We start from the raw sequence: 16333 nt of genomic DNA on the forward strand, positions 1-16333 counted from the left end.
CAGGGGCAAGGAAGGGCATTTCCAGACAAGGGAACAGAATGAGTAAAAGCTGGGCACAGCCTAGAACTTCCAGGAAGACCATCAATTTATCTGAGCTTCAAGAGAAGGGACCCTCCGAAGTTTAACTAACTCCAAGAGTTTGACACAAAGAAAAGCCAGAGCTCTGCCTCTTTGGAATGCAGATGCTTTTGATCCTGCTGTACCAGTTCCCATTCCAGAAGCACAGCTCCCTCCTTCCCCCTTCCCCTCCCTCCTCCCTTCCCCAACCACAGGTGCAGCAAACCTACCAGGAGGGCAGGCCTCTGGTTTTCAGTAGCTAAACTGGCATCCTTCATAATCAGGGGAATATCTTAAAATTCCATCCGTTTTGGCATTCTGATGATTTGCTGCAGAGTTGGAAATCAACTTTAATCTCAGGCTGCCTCCTTGTTTCCTTGCTGTGATTTCTAAATGCCATTTCTGCCTCACCCTCCTCCATCCAGACACGCTTTATCTCGGACACGAGTCTCTGGAAACTGCCTTTTTCCTCTCTGACTTCAGTCCCCAGATCTTCCACGAAGACAGTCACCTGTCTGTAATCCCCATGGTCCAGACGCTTCTGAGAAGCAAAACCACATGCTCCCCATCCTCTGGTCATGCGCACATCACCGTGGCTGCGTCCCGACGCAATCCTCCTTTGTCGTTCCCATCAATATTTTTGCATCCCAGGATATGCCAGCCAACTGACTCATATTTACTCTAGACAAGCATTTGATGATCACACAGAGCTTTACCAGCTAGTTATTTTCTGGCCTCCTTAGTTTATGGTCTTTATATGCCTTCTCTTAGCAGTGGCAATGCCGCTAGTTAGGCAGAATGATCTTTTATGATCAGACTCTTGGCCATATAGTAGTAATAACGGTAATAAGGAATGACTTTTATGATGCAGTGCTTTTATAGAAGACTCTCACCTCCCCAGTGCTCAAGGTAACCTTTGAAACACATTTTCCTATTTACCAATGAGGAGACTGAGGCCTAAAGAGATTAAGGGACTGGTTTAATGTCACTTGATTGGATAGAGATGAGAAGGGTTCAAACTCAGGACTGTTGAAGGAACAGTTTTGGGATATAAAGCATGTTCGGAATTCTGTCCTGGTCCACCCGTACTTTCTGGAGACTTGCCAAACCAGAGGTTCTCCAACACCAGTGGGTTTTAGAATTACCTGGGGGCTTGTTCAAAATGTAGACGACCCCTCTCCCTCTTACACATTCTGAGTCTGATGTGATGGGGCCCTAGAGTTTGCATCACTACCAGGGACCCTGAATGTCAGTGATGCAGGAGCCTGTGTGGAGAAATCGCTGAACAGAGTGGAGAAGCTTGAGTCTAATAGTCTAAAAAATGCTCTCTTTTTCATTTACCCTTCATTGTATGCAAATTTAAGTTCATTCAGGGAAAGACAGTTTGCATTCTGCTTTCGTTCTTATAAAATATCACTTTAATCTTATTTTAAATGGCTGCATTGCTGGAAGACCATTTTATCCTAAAGAGAATTTCATTTCTGATCATTTCAGATAGGTCTCTGATTTTAATGCTCCTTTCCCTTCTTTTAATATGACATCATAATCCTCTTCGCATCTAGATTTTGTGTTATATTGGTGTTTTTTCATGGAATATTGCCAGGGCTGGCATAAGTGATGGAGTTGTCAGAATTGTATTCTAAATGAGAGTAAAATTCAAATAAGGACCCAAATGGAAAATATGCCCATAAATATTTGAAAAGATCTCTCTCTCTCTCTCTGTTTCACACACTCTCTCTCTCTTTTTTTCGGTAGTTTTTTTCCTTTTAGCAAAGGAAATGTTGATTTATATAGGTATCTTAGGGGATGGATGCATTTTCTGTTATATGTACCATCTTAAGAAATATTCAGCTAAATTCCGCTTGTCAGAGCTCCAATAGAGGTCAGAGCACTGGATAAAAAAATGAGTCCAGCTTTGATTTTTCTTATGTAAATGTTTTCTCTAGGTATGTCCATTATGCCAGACTTAATGGTTCTAAAAACCAACCCATACCCATCTAATTCAATTTAATTCTCCCCAATCAAAAAATACAAACCAACTATTTGAAAGACAGAGATTAGCTCTATTTCTACCACTAAAGGAAATGAGAAGGGTATTAAAGAGATGAAATCTCAGACAGAGCTTCAATATTGATCTCATCTACTCCAAGTTTGATCTTGTGTACAGTACATAGAGTGAGATTCGGTAAGAAAATATGTGTTCATGAGGCCCAAGGAAAGTGGAACAAATCATCCATATTCATCTCTTCTTTGGGGGCATTTTGCTTTCCTTGGGATCAGTACATGGATTTGAGATTTGTTCTCTCAAAATTTCAGATCATTGCCTCAAAGCCATGTTTTCTCATGAGCTATAGCTTTGGCCTCTTGCACAAGATGTCATATTTCACAAAAATATCTTCTTTCCGCAGAACAAAATGTAAACTCTCTCTTTACATATTTAACCTTGTCTTGAAAAAACAAAAACAAAAACAAAACAAAACCTGAAAAAAGCTAAGTCTTGGACAAGGCATTTCAAGCTCCCGCATAGCCTAATGGGAAACGTCCTGTGGGCATTCACACTCTGGCTTGTACTGATACCCTATTTTCATCCTTATCTGGGCTTTTAAACCATCTTGTAGATCTGCATGGCATACTTTTTGCCCACCACCCCCCTTGCTGGCTTCACGGCTGGTGTGGAAGCTTGTGTATTTGCATCTCCTCCGGGAGCCCAGTTCTTCAAGCCCGGGTAGGAAACTGGGCAGAATTTAATGAATGCTCTTAGTGTATGGGTACCTGGCTAAGCTCTGGAACACAGAGGAGCAGAAGATGGACTCTCCCTCTCTTGAAAATGATCATGCTCTAGTGAGAGGTTATGGGCCAAACAACAAAAATAGCTCCTGTTCATCGAGCATGTGTTTTGCCTCCAATCATTTGCACTAGATCATTTCACAAATGCAATTAAATTTCACCCTCACAAAAGCCCGATGTATTAGATGCTGTTATTCCCATTTTGCAGATGAAGAAATGTGGGTTCTCAGTTGCTCTAGCTGTCCCCCCATGAGGATCTGTCAGTGTTGGCCTTTGAACCCTGGTCTTTCTGGTACCAGAGCCTCTTCACTATATATGCTACACTGGCTGAAAATATAAATAAGGGTCGATGACTGTGGATCAGGGAAGATCAACAGAAAAAGAAATTCATCTCCAGAGTCAGAGGGATTAAACTAGAAGCTGGAAGGCTCTATCCATTCCGGTGTGGCAGCAAGGCCTCCTCTTTTAATGACTTCCCCCTTGCAGGCGGAATTCTCCAGAAGAATGCTGTTGACAGCCTTCAATGCATCATAAATAACATCCCAGGTGCTCCAACTACCAGCTCCAGTCACACTCCTCTAGAGAGCTTTGCAATGTTAACCCCCTCCCCACCGATTCATCTTCTCATTCCCTGCCCCCTTCCCTATTTTGAAGTCACTGCCATTTGTTCAGATTTAATGACTGCTTTGTTAAGTCCTCTTAAATACTTTCAGGTAAGCAATTTCAGATCAAATGAGTATCACCTCCACAGAGCTGGGATCTATTGCTTCTGTGTAGTTAGTATCTGAGTGGACAGTAACAATTCTCAGCGAACATTTTTTGATTTGTTTTTTTGGTGGGAGAGAGAAGTCACTTAAACTGCAGGTTTCTTAAAGCCTGGCTTGTGTGGCTTTTCTTTGTTTGTTTGTTTGTTTGTTTCCTCCTCGGTCCCTAGCTGAATAAGGCCCGGGAGAAGTGCACATAGACATTTGATGAATTAAACCAAATAGGGAAGCAATAGTTTTAATCTCTGTGGTAGGGAAATATAGGTTAATATACCTATAGATGACCCTCACCTAAATTACATTTAAGTGAAGAAAGACAAGTGTGGAGATCAATAAAGATAAGTTCACATATGACACAATGCAGAACAAGATAAAGTATCAGAAGAGGGAGAGCAGGTGCCAGGGCACTTTAGAGGCTGGCAAGATCTTCTCCACTTATCTAATTGGGGGTAGGAGAGCTTTACGTGTTCACCAAACTCATCACAACTCTCACACCTGGCACCAGACAGGTTCCTGGTAGTGGCGATGGGAGGTATGGCACAGAGAAATCTTTTACTTTGTACTCTGCTGGCATGAAGAAATATTTTTACAAAAAAAAAAAAATCATTCTTCTTGCAAATTAGAATGAAAAAGAAAGGACTTCTTGGTGAAGGCAGCCTGAGACTGCATTTGAAGAGTTCTGTGATAGACTGAGGGCTGGGACGAAGAATTCCAAGGCTGAGGACGCATCACAAGGGAAACACAGAGGCAGGCAAACATTGAAAAGATTCAGGCAGCCAGTCTAGGAAGGTTTGGCTGGAGTGCTGGACATGGGCAGGGGCAGAGTGGTAGATAAAGCCAGAAAGGAAAGTTAGGGCCTTGATGTGAGGGTAAGAGATGCCAGTGCTGAAGTTGTCTGGTCATGAAGCCTCTGGAGTCTTCTGAGCTGAGCAAGGCAAGATCATACCCAGGTTTTAGAGGCGTCATCCTGAACTGTGCTCAGGATTTGGATGTGTGCTGAAGGGTCCTTCATGACTCTAATAGCTTGGAGCTCATAAATGTCAAGGGCTGATCTTGTCGTATGTAGCTGGGTCTCATCTCATCAGCTGAGTATTTTAAGAAAAATATTGACCTATTCTGAGGAAGAGAGAATTCTCCAGGCAGTGGCAGATGGCCTTTGGACTCAAACCACAGTATCAACTCTTCCCTGGATCTCCGGCCTGCAGACCTACCCTGCAGATTTTGGACCTGCCAGCCTCCGCAATTCCTTACCATAAATACATCTCTCTCTCTTTCTTTGTGTGTGTGTTTCCTATATGTATATCCTATTGATTATATTTCTCTGGAGAACCCTGACTGATATTCCTCCAGCAAGATTACCATTTCTTCTTCTATTCAAGCAATACTCATAGGCTATCCATAAAGTGCCAATAAAAATCTTTAAATTGACAATACACTCTCTACCTCCATCTCATCCCCTGCACGAAAACCTACATACATGAGAACCCCAGATATCATCCCGCTTTTGCTTTGTTCCTTGTTCGTTTGCTCTTGCAGTTGGTGATGGAAAACGGTTTGGCTACCATGATGGACAAAACAGGTATGGCAACCTGGAAGTCACTTGCTTTCTAGTTGAAATCTTCACAGTTTTCATACTCTCGCCCTCATGGGTCCCATTTAGTAATGCTTTACTCACCCTTATTTCTCTTCCTGAGTCCTCTCCAAGCTCACTATTCAACTTCATTGGGACCTTCACTTTCAACTCAGTAAGAAACCTGGCAGGATTTCATGGTGTCTCAGGGATAAAGTCAAGTGTCAGGCATTGTCAAGATTTTCCACAGAAATCTGTTCCTGGGTAGAGGTATATCAACCCTAAGCATAACAGTCATGAGCATTTCCCAAGCACTACCTATGCGCTAGGACCTAAAGTAGATGATTTACAACCATCACCTCATTTTATTCTGTAAATGAGACATGAGAGACTATACTGATTGTCCCCCAATATTCATCCCCCCTTCTAATAAAAAACAGAACCTCTGAGTTTCAGCTGGGCACACGGACACTGGGAATAAAAACGAAATTTCTCAGCTCCCTTTTGTGCACAGATGTGGCCAGCTGACTCAGTTCTGGTCAGCAGACTATGGGAGGAAGGGTTATGTAGAACTTCTAAGAAATGTCCTTAAAAGAGGCCTAGTGCATTCCCCTTACGCATGGTGGCTGGACTTTGGACAAAGTCTCTGGAACCTGCAAAACCATCTTGACCCATGTGATCTCAGCACTGTGTTCCGGAAAGGGAAAGCAGCTTGATGGAAGGAGCCTGGATTCCTGAGGTTTTGCGGAACCACCCTACTAGTCAAAACCTGCCTGCAACCAAATGATTATTATTTTTTCCCTTTCACAACTTGTGTAAGTCACTTGGGGTTTTAGTGTGTCTGTCACTTGTAGCTGAATCCGATACGATTGATTCAGCAGGTTCAAATATTCCCATTCAAAAGAGGAAGAAACTGAGGCTCAAAGAATTTAGCTACCTTGCTTACAGTCGCATAGGTAGCAAGTTGTAAGTGGTCGAGTCCGGTTCTCTCTGATTCCAAAGCCCACCTCAGAGTCTCATCCTGCTAGTGAGCGCCGGCTGCTGAAGTGAACTTCCCATCTCCTCTCCTGGTCTAAAGATCCTAAGCATTCACAGTTTGGTTGAGCTGCCACTGTCTGAAAAGGGGTTCAGAGGTCCCTTTGCTGTCTTGAAAGATGTTTGCACAAACCTCTGTACTCCTGACCATTCAGGGACCCCACATAGATTTATCCCGTAGCTTTCTGATATGTTTGCCAAGTAGCTCTATCTTAGAATGCAGGGTAGCGTGGAGAGCTTGCACACCCTGTCAGACCACTAAGCCCGCCTGTCCAAACAAATCTACTCTGCTGTGACTTTATTCCCCTGGCATGTCGATACACATGCTTCTCCCACTGGGGCTTGGGGCCCAAGCATATTTGAGAAGTTGGATGGCAGTAAGTTTTTCTGCCAAGACCATAGCACACATCCCTGGAAACAAGGAAAGGGACAGACTTACTGTGAAGTGTTCTGGCTTCTGTGTGGATCTCCTGCCGGAGGATTCTAGAAACTTCCTTTAGATACAGAGACTCCCAAAGTCCTTCAGATGCTCAACAACAGTCTATACCCCGGTTGAAAACACAATCCCAATAGAGAAAATCGAGTCTGCCTTTTGCTTGTGTGAATTTACAGGGGTCCCGTAGACTGGCTTTGATCTAGTTTACTGTGTGACCTTGAAGAGAGACAACATGTTGTGTTGAAAGAGCACAGGTTGAGATTCGGAAAGCCTTGCTGCTGGTTACAACTCCCACACTGTCTAGTTCAGTCTTGGGCAAGTCACTTAACCTCTCTGAGCCTCGCAGCTACAAGACGGGAGTTCATTCGTTCCCTCACCTCTCCAAGCATGCTGCATCCAGTTCGGTATGTATTAAATGCACACTTCTCTGGGTTTTGAGCACACAAATAAGAACAAAATATGACTTCCCCACAGGAAGAGTTGACCTCCTACCTAACAGAATTATAGTAAATGTCAAAGTGTTCACGGCTATGACGGTACTTGAGAAAGTATAAAGCTGCCCATAACAAGAGTTATTTTTAAGTCACAACTCGGTATTTCCCCTCCTCTAAGGTGGGAACCCCAAAATATGCCAAAAGGAGCCAATGGAGAATAGGCATAAGACTAGTGACCTGGCTACTGAGGCCACCAGCAAGAAATGTGTCCCAGACGGGGTATCAAGTGGTGCCTGTGGACCCATCCTAGGAAAAATATGGACTGAGAAACATCTAGAAACTCTCCCTCTTCCGGGCCCATGCCCGAGCTCAGTATCTAATGGGAGCCACAGACAGGCCACAGACTTCTATCCTTGTGATCGGGAGATGCCTCTGTCAGCCAGGAGAGAAATTTCAATATTTTATCGAAAGCATTTTGCAGCGAGAAATCTCCAACACACACACCCCATTTTTTTTTTTTTTTTTTTGCCGGTGCCAGCATAATTTAACTATGATTTAATAGCTTCTTTCATTTACTTGTTAAATTATGCCTCTCCATCACCTTCCCTTTGGGTTTTCCCGCCTTTTGGTCCTACAACCTCCCATTATTTATTAATGCCCCATAATACATGATCGAGGCAGGCAGAAAGCAGCCATTTCATGATGATTTAGGAGACTCCTGGCAGGGAAACAACAAGAGCAGAAGCATATGTTCTGAGAGTCTCCCCTGTACTCGCCTTTTTGGAACAGAGTTGGATAGTTGTTAGCCATCATCTGCGTGGGTCCTCCCCTTCCCTCCCCAGCCCAGCCCCCTGGCCATTTTCCTGCCCTGAGCAAATTCAAAATACCTGGCTCAGAAAGACTGGTGAGTCAGTGCTCATGTTATTTCCAAGTGCCCACTGCTAGAATGAGCATGCTCCTCAACGTCGTGCTTAACCTGAAGAGACACTGAGAGGTAATTTGGCTTTCCCTCCAAAGGAGGAGTCCCGTGTGGGATGAGGAAATTTCAGATAATTGAAATCTTTAGGGGCTCAGTTCTTGGAAAGAAGGTTGAAACAACAAAATCTAGGGAGGTGGTCCTTGCATCCCCCACCCACCGTCTTTTTGCTGGGAAAAAGCTTGGACTGTTTCTACTGGTGGAATGACTTCACAGGGAATGGAGTTGGGATGGGTAGTTCCCGAGTACAAGGCAGGGGGGATATCAGGGTGTTCCAGGGCTTACTCAAGAGTATAGGTTGGGTCATATCTGAACCCGATCACAATGCTGCTTCCCCCAGGCATTTGTGAGAGGCACATTCATTCACTTCCCAGGCTCGATTTCTTTTTTCCTCATCGCTTCCTTTGTGCTCTGGACTAGACTAGAACTCATTTTGCAATTTGGTTAATGACATTTGGAGGTTCTACAAGCTACGGGGATGGTCACACGAGGTGCCAGAGGCAGAAGGACACCTAGGGAAGTGCCATGACTGATCTAACCACCATACAGTTGAAAAACGGCAGAGCCAGAACGAGAGCCAAGTTTCCTATCTGACTGTAAACCTTAATTGAGGTAGGCTAGTGCTTACTCTTTTGGAGATAATATATATTCAGGCTCTTAGTAGAGTGCCTGGCATTTAATGCATGTTTGCCTTCCTTCAGTACAGACCATCAGAACTAGAAACAGGGCTTAACAGGGGGGCAGTGTTTTCCATGGAGTCAGAGACTTGGGCTTCCCTCCTCGCTATCCTGTTACTGCTTGGGTAAGCTTGGATGATCCGCATTGCCTCTCTGGGCTTCAGTCTTCTTATCTGTGAAGATTGGGTTAGATAGTCTCTGAGATACCTTCTTGCTGTAGCTTTGTTCTTGAGACTGCCTCGGTTGAGATGGTGAGTGAACTGTGGGCCTAGAGAGAGACTCTTGGGTCTAGGGGAGGAGTTGTCCAAAGTGCAATAAACACAAAGTACTTGGGCCTTGGTGATTGTTAAATTGCGTGATGGTCAACCAAAGCATGAGGATTTCTCCTACTTCTTGACAGTCCAGCCTCTTGTCTCCAGGTCCTAGATGCCACTTGGCATATACTGCATGGTGTCCCCACTGGTTCCCTTTCCAGCTGTTGGAGAAGCATGATTACACTAAAGGCTGGCCATGCTTGCGATTCCCCCTTCATCCTTGAGTACACTCACCTGATTCACCCCTCCAGATGGCAGCAAGGCCTTGGAGCCCAGGGAATTGCCCACTGGGGACATGTTCTGATTTTCCCCTGGGACCCAGGCAGCCATTCCCCATCTGGTAGTCTAGAATTAAAGCCCGAGGACAGGAGAGGAGACCTAGTATAAAATAACAATGGCAACAGCAATCCTGGTCCCTCTGCCCACTCCCCTCCCCCCCTCCCCCCCATGAAGTGACCTCCTGCTCCCTGCCCTGCCTTGCAGAGGGTGGCTAATGCAGTCAGTCAGTCTAGAGACTGGAGCTTTGGATTTCTTAGGCTCACCCTGAGTTCTATTTTTTTGCAGCAAACCTGACTTTGTGGTGACCTCTGCAATGCCTCCGTTAGCATTTCTGCAGGCCCCAGGTTTGCAATGACATGCTCCATTCCTCCAGAAGTTTTCATTCCTATGGCACCAAGGCTGCGAAACTTCAGAAGGCCAGGCTGTTCTGCAGCTAACGTCAACGTGGAATCTGCCTAAGCCTTGACTAATGTATTCTTTGCATTATTAAACACAGATTAAATATATATGGATATTTAAATGTAATGTGTTATTTTCCTAAATCTAGCTTTACTTGATGTTCCTTTGACTTACGCCTTTTCATTGCTCATAATTGTCTCAGGGATCATGAATTATCGGCAGAAAGGAGCTGGAGCTCCCTCAGCACCAAAGACTTTGCCGTCCCATTACGTTTGCCCAAGAGATGTAGCCCAGAAAATTATTGCTGGGGTTCTTCATGTGGGAATTTTTTTTTCCGGCCTTCCTAGATAGAGCATATTCCTCACCTCTGATTCAAAAGCCAAGGCAGACAGAGCCTGGCAGACATGGGGGTTCATTTCTGTGCTGCAAAAATCTTGTGTCTGGGACAAGTCTCTGAGTAACAAATTTGAACAGAGTCTGTGGTTCCTTGCTGGTGGCACCTTCATCCACTTTCCACCAGCTGTAGAGGCAGTCACTTGGCCTCTATGTGTGCTCAGAAGGCCCCAGAGATTTCTAATTCTTTTTCTTTTTTTTTAATGACCTAGTTTCTTAAATTTCTGCTCAATACTCCAGTGTCATGGAAGGGAGACCTGACCTGTCAACGGAAGTATGTCCCAAGCAGAGGCTGTCTAGATCATTCCGTGCCTGCATGATTTAGTTCCTCTTCTGGAAGGGCCTGGATGAGGGGATTGGTCTTGATTATTGGCACGGTCTTTGCTGGCTCTGACATCCCCTGGTTTTCTATGCTTCCAAGGGACCAAAAGGAGAAATGTAGGTACTGTTTTCTATTGCCCAGTGGCTGCGTGGTCATTTTTCCTGCTACCCCTAAATCATACTCCCCTCTGGGGCTTGCTTAAAGCTGTTCCTGCTGATGCCAATATGCCAATTGATCAGGAGACTCTGTCACTATGTCCTGTGTTTATCTGTAGATGTGTGTTAGACTGGAAGCTTCTAGTGGTCTGGTGTTAGTTTGTATCAACGAGCAAGAGCTGCTTGTGGGCATTGCCTCTCAACTCCTTATATTGGTACCTTAAACTCAGCCACTGTGGGAGTGTTTACACCATGGAGATTGGCAAAAGCTAGAAAACAGGGCTTTTTTTCTCCCCCCCTTGGGAGAAATGGTTATTTAAATTGTAAGCATACCACTATCACAAGCTCCCTGGAGGCGCTGGGCAGCAGAAAATATGCCAAGCGACAGATCTTTCCCAGTTTGACTAGAAAGAAGGTATAATCTCCATTAGGTACCCCAGTCTACCAACCTTGCCCCCTTCCTGGAGCATTAGATCACTTGCTACACTTTCTCGCTTGGGGACATGTTGGATCCCACATCCTATTCCTCTCTGAGTGGGTCCTCAGACTTCCCTGAATTGAAAGAGACTTCCCTGAATTGAGAACTTTTTCCTCTCAGCCCCTTAGACCCAAGACTATTATTGATAACCTTCCTCTTCCAATGGGACAGTTCCTGGAGCAAGCAGACCTAGGCTTGTCTTGGGGGGCGGGGGAAGAAAAGGAGCAGATGTTGGGGTTACTGGTGAGGAAGAGGGATACTTGGCAGGACCGACTCCAGCAGGCAGGACACTTGTCAGCTGGACCCACGAAAACCCCAAAGAAGGAAAGGAGAATGTGATGCCCCACGTTTGCAAGGTACAAGAGTCACCGAGTCGGACACACGATTAGCAGCACACGGATGCTCATATTTCTCATGCCCCCTGCCTTGGATGTTCTTAGCCATACCTTGACCTTGGTTGTCCTCCCCAAATGTCTAGTCTGGAGCCTGAGGCCTAGCAGGCATTCAACAAACATTTATTCAATTGGTGAATAAGTTCGTGGGACATCCATGGGTCTCAAGGTTTAAAATGAATGCCACTGGGGTGGGGGGTGGGCAGCAGGGAGGGTGGTGAGGGAATGTGTCCTTTTCCCCAATCCTGCTTCATTCCTTAGGCTTGAGTCAATGGAGTAAGAGGCCCCTGAGAGGAGAGCAGGTGATCTGCACGATGCGAGGGTGCAAGATGAGAGCAAGGTCCGGGTGGGAGAGATGCCCTGGGTCCTCTCAAGGGGCCTTCCAACAGAAGAGTGTCTGCAGCTCGGGGAAGCAGGGAGTTAAGGTCGGAGGCGAATGGAATTTTCTGTGTGGTCGTACAGACTTGTCTTAACCACAGGAATGAACACAAGATTCGACTTGTTCCCTCAGCTATTGTCTGGAACTCTTTTTCCCTCCAGCCGCCGGCAGCCGGAGGTTTTAATGTGACATTTTTCTAAGTATTATGATTGCTCTCTGGCCTTCTCTTTATAGCTTTTTTTTTTGCTTCCCCTCCTTGCAGGCTCTTACCCCCCTGGCCTCCAGATGCTCCCCAATGAGCAAGGGCCGTCCTCTCTGCCTACCAGCCAGGAGAGGACATCTGCGCTGGGTTTATTTACTTTTTAAAGACACGCGTCTCCTCTCCTTCCTAAACCCCCACCCTGCACCTCCTCCTGGAAACCACAAACCATCACCTTCCCACTTCCCAAATCCCAGAGCACGACGGGGTGGAGACGTGCACAGGACCCTAAGCTCCATTTGTGGGGTGTTTGAGCCACCCTAACCAGGGTTCCTCGGCAGCCCCATCAACCCAGGGGAAGGACAGGTGCATTTGTTCTCCGTGACTCTTGCCTGGTCCCCCGTTCGATACCTTCCAAGGCTTCCTTAGATCCTTAGATCTCATTAGATCTTAGATCTTCCTTAGATCTCATTCTGTGCATCTTGCTTTGTATTTCCTAGTCTGCAGACACCTCCCTGCGAGGTGTCTACTCAATCCCCCAAATGGCCCTTCGTTCACCTTTAACTGAAGGTGAGCTCAGAAAAGTGACCCCAAAACTGATCGACAAACTGGAGGGCGGGGAGGAGTACTTCACAGATCCTTCCCCCACCCCACCCCATGGACTTGATGATCTCGCTGTATCTGCTTCATCTTCTTGCCCGGTTTCTGGGTGCTCCCTGTGTCCGAGGATGACAAAAGGGAAATGAGAAGTCAGTACACCTTTGAGCCTCCGGGCAAGCTGAGAGCTTGGGGCTTGCTTTCTCTGTGCCGCTATTGTAATGGAAAAGCATTTCTGTAGACAATTATGTTTTTTTTTTTTAATTTTGTTTTAAAGTAGCATTAGAGAGATGGAGATGGATTTCTTTCCAAAGCATCCCCCTTTGATGAGGTGCAAAAAGGTTAAACAAAAAGCCAAACTTTGGTTTCAAATAGAAGACACCTTTATTCTAATTATAATCATAATGGTTCAACGTGTTTGGGATTTAATTATTTGGAATTAGAATAAAAAAAAAAGACATCCTGTAATTACCATTGAACTTATCTCGAGGCACAAATCTAATAATTAAATACTTTTAGATTTCATTCAGTGAGTAATTAAAATTTAAAAAATAATGTGGATTCTTTCCCACCTCTGCAAGGAAAGTTCTAAAATTATCAATGGGTTTCAATGGAAAGATCTGGATTTTACTGTGTATAAAACACAATCCTTAAGAAAATTATCATTTCGGTTATTTATAGTCCTTTCCTCCGGTGATCAGGGTGTTTGAACAAGTGAGAAATGACTGAGTTAGGAGTTGGATCTGAATGAAAAATATTTCCTTCGAGAAAGATAGTTTCCTGAGCATGAGCTTCATTTTTATTGTCAGCAAAGAGAGGCAAGCAGGTACTGTGCAATTTTTATGAGAACTGAGTTTTGTTCTCTGATCGGTTTTGGCAACAAATAGTGGTCCATATGCTTTCCCCTCCTGGAAGTGGAGCACGGTAGTGAGGTTTGGCAGGAGTAGGTGACTGTAAAATCCAAGGGAAGGTCTTGGTAGAGGGGGTGCTTCAGGGGATTTAGCCTCTTGCTTGGGAATAGGCCCCAAATATGAGCAAAGCAGATGCACCAGCTCTGGATGGGGGAAGACCAGGAACTAGCTGGTGTGGGGGAAATATCTGCTGGCATGACCCAGTGTCTTGAAGCTAAATTGTTAGCATGCTGTCCGTCACTCAGCTCACTTCCCCCCACAGCAGAAATCAAGGCATTGGCGTTGTTATGAGGAAAGAACAGGGGCTCAGACCTATCTCATGGATCAGCTATATGGCTTATCTCCTCAGGTCTTCTTTCCTCAGGTGTTCAACCCTCCGGGACATTCCATCACCAGTGAGTCCCCTCTGAGATGCTGCTTTCTTGGGCTGGGCACTACCTCAAATCAAGAACACCCTGGGTAAGTGATGCCAGGGAACTTGGACTTACAGAGGGAAATTTGGAATAAATTCAGGGAGAGGCTGGAGCTCAAAGGGAGTGTGTACCACCCCCAACAGCAATAATAACTGTAATAGTAAAACATGTAAACACTATACTAGTGCTTCATGTATGTGACCTTTATACTGACGCTGCTAGGGAAATGCTATCTCCATTCTGAAGAAGAGGTAACTAAGACCTAAGAGGCAAAGCCATGTTGTCAACACGAGGGCCAGATTTGCTATTAATTATTACAATATACGGCAAGGTTCTCCAATGGGGTGCTCCGGAGCTTCAAAAATTAAGATGTTTGGCTTTCACTCCAAATATCCTGGAGATGACTTAATGACAGTACAACAAGGAAGTTAAAGTGTCATTTGTGGAGTCGGACAATCCAGGTTTGTTTATTACCTGTTAAGCCTTGGCCTTAATGACTATTAAGCCTTACTGAATCTTAATTCCTCATCTGTAAAATGGGTATCATTGATGTACCTGCATCATATGCTTATGGGCAAGAGATAATATGTACAGAGTTTTTAATACAGTGAATGGCATCTGGCACATGCTCGGTAAATTCAAGCTTATTAATAATTGTTTTGTGTAAGAATTTGGTTAAATCTTGAAAAATGATGGTAATTTAAATGAAGGGGACCTTAGAGAATATTGCAGATGAAAAGAAAATATCACATTTAGATATGAGACTGTTCTATCCTGATTTTGTTTCATGTTTCTACTCCCTAAACTTTGATATCACGTAAGCTTCTGTCCTTGGTTTTCTTTTCTCCCTATGCTGTCTTTGGGCATCTCATCCACCCACACAGTTTTCACTATCTCATTTTATGAATGTACCCTTAAGTTTGATCTAGGGTGACAATTTTCTTCTTAACATTCATTCTCTTGCTTCTAATTCCTATGGGATGGTCCTTCTTCCTGGTATCTCCATCTAAGCAGGTCAAAAGTGGTCCTCTGAGTGTTTCTTTTTTCTTTAATGGCCCCACCATACTCCAATTCACCAAGAATAAATCCTCTTTGTCATGTCTGTTCCCTGTCTCCCATCCAATCAAGTCACAATTTGGTGGATTTCATCCTCCAGATGAAGAAGCCGAGGCTCAGAACTCTTAAGTCAGCTTTATTGGCTCCAGATTTAAGGCTGTTCTTTTCAATATGGGTGATTGCATTGTCTACTCAACTGGCCAATGGATTTCTTCTAAACTGCAGCCTACAGTCACCAAATTGATATTCCTAAAGATAATTCTAATGCTATCAGTCTATGCTCAGAAAGCTTTGATATCTGAAGCTCTGAAACTAAAACACCAACTTTATTTATTTATTTATTTATTTATTTATTTATTTATTTATTATTTATTTATTTTATTTATAGGCTCCACACCCAGTATACAGCCCAACATGGAACCCGAAACTAAGACCCTGAGAGCAAGACCTGAGCTGAGATCAAAAGCCCAATGCTTAACCAACTGAGCCACTCTGGCACCCTATTTTGTTATATCTTAACTTCAGTATTGTTAATAAATCTATTTTAAAAAAAATATAGCTCTGCAAGAGCCTGCTATTTTCTCTTCTCTGGACACAGCCTGACTTACCCTTGTTCATCTTCGGCTCCCAGCTTTACCCAGTGGACTTTTACCCCTTCCTCAAGAGGGTTAATGCCTTCTTTCCATTTACTTTCCCAGATCATTCCCAGATGACAAAACCTCTTTTTTCTCTGTACTGCTGAAGCATTCTGTGTCCCTTTTATGAGAGTGATATTATCTCATGTTATGGTTCTCACCACTTAATACAAGCACCTAAAGGCCAAAGACCTGCTCGTATTCATTTTATGTGTGATCTCACGTAATCTGCCAAACAACACCCTTGAGAAGGTTGGTGGATTTCATCCTCCAGATGAAGAAGCCGAGGCTCAGAACTCTTAAGTCAATATTCCAAAGGTTCCAAATGCACGGAGTGATTAGGTGAGAGAATCATTGCAAACCCGCGCTTATTTGGTTCCAAAGCCACCACACAATACTGTTGGGTTGGTGGTGATGGGGGTGGGGTGGGGAGGCAGGGGGAGGAAGTGGTCGGAGGGCTAGAGGGTTGGAAAGATGTCGAGGAAAGCTTTGACTTAGAGGCAGATTTTGAGGTGGGCCTTGATGATTATGCTTTCAGGAGGTGGGTGTGGAGGAAGGTCTGCTAAGCAGGGGGTGCAGCACAAACAAAGTGGTGGAAGTTGGTCCTCAGTGGCTGCCTGTTGGGCAAAGGGACTGGATAGTGGGCGTGGTCACTTTCCTACCTGAACCAAGGAC

At 44.6% G+C, this 16333-nt stretch overlaps 1 long non-coding RNA gene across 2 annotated transcripts; it reads left to right on the forward strand.

The window, feature by feature from the left end:
* The first annotated feature begins 8462 nt into the window (after positions 1 to 8462).
* LOC140634781 (uncharacterized) lies at positions 8463 to 15548 on the forward strand. 2 transcript variants are annotated; one of them, XR_012032162.1, is made up of 3 exons: positions 8463 to 8671; positions 13919 to 14013; positions 15412 to 15548. It is a non-coding gene; the product is annotated as an uncharacterized lncRNA (long non-coding RNA). The 2 variants fall into 2 exon arrangements; XR_012032163.1 differs by lacking the exons at positions 13919 to 14013; positions 15412 to 15548 and adding an exon at positions 9615 to 9835.
* The last annotated feature ends 785 nt before the right edge of the window (positions 15549 to 16333 follow it).

Source organism: Canis lupus, chromosome 6, assembly GCF_048164855.1.
Source record: "Canis lupus baileyi chromosome 6, mCanLup2.hap1, whole genome shotgun sequence".
Taxonomy (NCBI): Eukaryota; Metazoa; Chordata; class Mammalia; order Carnivora; family Canidae; genus Canis; species Canis lupus.